This window comes from Podarcis erhardii, assembly GCF_964252035.2.
Source record: "Podarcis erhardii genome assembly, chromosome: 16".
Taxonomy (NCBI): domain Eukaryota; kingdom Metazoa; phylum Chordata; class Lepidosauria; order Squamata; family Lacertidae; genus Podarcis; species Podarcis erhardii.
This window is the reverse complement of record NC_138514.1, coordinates 18137417-18140037: the sequence shown is the minus strand read 5'-3', so window position 1 is coordinate 18140037 and position 2621 is coordinate 18137417.

The window sequence follows — 2621 nt, the reverse complement described above, 5'->3', positions numbered from 1 at the left end:
AGAATTATTTGTCAAAGACAGCTGAATTTAGCATCCTCTATAAACCATGCAAATCACGCAAAACTTTTCCTTATTTCGCAAAATGCATTCCGTCTGTGCTCATCATCATGAGCGGGTGTGGGCAGAGACATGCAGAGCCCTGAATTCCTGTTCCTGGAACATTGCAAATCTTATTCAGCCACCCACGTGACTTATGAGATTTCAGTGGGCTTTTATACATCTTAAGGACTAGGCGCTTGTTGCTGTTGTTTAATGAAAGCTGCCATTCTCAGGAAGCTGAATCCTCCATCCCAAACCACATCCTGTGAGTTTTCTGTGCTTGCCTGTAATTGTCAGATGTGCCCAGCCCTTGCGGCAAAGCCCTGCTGAAAGTATTTCTTTCCAGAATACATCTGGTTTAATAATGATTATGCACAGATTATGAAGACTTCAGAGTTGCCTCATTTGGAGATTGAGCTATTACAGCAGCTGAGGAGTGATTGAAACAACACAGAGAAAACTTCTCGGAGCTTCCAGTGTTCCTTGTAGCTGAAAGCGGATGCTTCAGCCCCTCCGGCACCCCCAATAATTGACAGGACTGCACAATTTATTTGTTTGATCTTGGTGGAATGAAGTGGTAGTGTGGTAGAAAAGACTGCCCTACTTCAGACTGCAGGTGGCGGCTGATCCCCTTAAAAAAATAATCCCCAAGCAAAAGAGGAGTGGAAAACAACCCACAAGAAAGCTAGTGTGTAAGGGAAAGAGCTTCATGTCTTCCTATGCTAGCTTTCCAGTTAAAAGGAGTTTATAATGCAAGGACTTTCCTACATACTTGTTATCCCTCCACCTGCACTCTGAAGTGGGATTGTTAGATTTAACCACTTGATTTCTCTTCCACCTCACTGCCAACAGGGTGGAGTAGAGGTGAGAATGCCAGACTAGGACCTGGGAGACCAGGGTTCAAATCCACACTCAGCCATGAAGCTCATTGGACGACCTCAGGCCAGTTGCTGACTCTCAGCCTAACCTACCTCACAGGGTCGTTGTGATTATAAAAATGGAGAGGAGGAGGAAGAACCATGCATCCTCTTCCAGCCCTACTTGGAAATGCTAGGGATTGAATTTAGGACCTTCTACACGCGCAGCAGGTGCCCTGCCACTGAGCTTCAGCCCTCCCTGCAGAAACCACTGTCCCTGGTACTGCAGCATTTCAGGCTTCAGTTGAGAGGATACACAAGTTCTTGGATTCCTGTCATCAGGAATTCCCCACCCACAGAAAACTGGCACGTCAGCCAAAGAGATCTAGCCTCACTTTTCAACTTGTGTGCAATTGTTTTGAAAGAGCATTTGAACCTGTTAAAAAGTCCAACCTGCAACTAAATGGTCCTAGGAGCTCTGTACCACCCATGTGTGAATTACTTCACCTTCCATTCCATCCTTGCGCAGCAGCCTCTGAGATCATCGGAGCCCAGCTTAAATCTGGGAAGCATCACCCCAAGACAAGGGAGGAGTTTCCACGGAAGGGAGCTGGCGGCGGCAGCGTCTGTGAAACCAATCTGGGAGCAACGCCCATCCAGCTGCTGCTGCTGCTGCTGCTGTCAAAGCAGAAAAATGCTCAGGGACTTCTAAGCAGGATCTGGGTGCCAAGTCCCGTCCATCAAACTCTGCAAACAAGTTGTGGGTGGGATTCGTGCCTGTGTTTGGGCATGTACACTTGGGCATGTACCAGAGGGAGCAGAGAATCAGTTCCCACCCTTTCTCTATCATAATACTAGAATGAAAGAAAGCTGAATAACGCAAGGTTCCAGATGGACGAGAGGAAGGATTTGGTCACACAGGAATCTGCTATCCCAAGAGGCAGCGATGGCCAGCCAAAGAAGTTGAGACAAATTCATGGAGGTTCAGGCTTACCTGGCGGCTTATAGCCACAATGGCGACTTCTCAGGGTCAGAGGCAGTGATCCTCCAACTACCTGTTTGCTAGGCATCACAAGGGTGGTGGTGTGATGCTGCGGTGCTCAGGTCCTGGCTTTTAGGCTTCCCATAAGCATCCTGCCAGAGCAGGATGCTGGACCATACGGGCCTCTGGTCGGATTCACCAGAAGCATGGGGAGCCATGCTTGGTTTAATCTAGGTCAGTGTTGATCACGCAAACTGGCAGCAGCTCTCTGGAGTTTCAGGCAGAGAGCCTTGCCCAACTCTGACTGGGGATTTCAGGGATTGAACCATGCTGGTTTGCATGCAGCCATGGGTAAGTAAGTTTGCAAGGTGCCTCCTGCATCCCTTCTCTGGTAAGGTAAAGGTAAAGGGACCCCTGACCATTAGGTCCAGTCGTGGCCAACTCTGGGGTTGCCGTGCTCATCTCGCTTTATTGGCCGAGCCGGCGTACAGCTTCCGGGTCATGTGGCCAGCATGACTAAGCCGCTTCTGGCGAACCAGAGCAGCACACGGAAATGCCGTTTACCTTCCTGCCAGAGTGGTACCTATTTATCTACTTGTACTTTGAGTGCTTTCAAACTGCTAGGTTGGTAGGAGCAGGGACCGAGCAACGGGAGGTCACCCCATCGCGGGGATTCAAACTGCCGACCTTCTGACCGGCAAGTCCTAGTCTCTGTGGTTTAACCCACAGCGCCACCCGCGTCC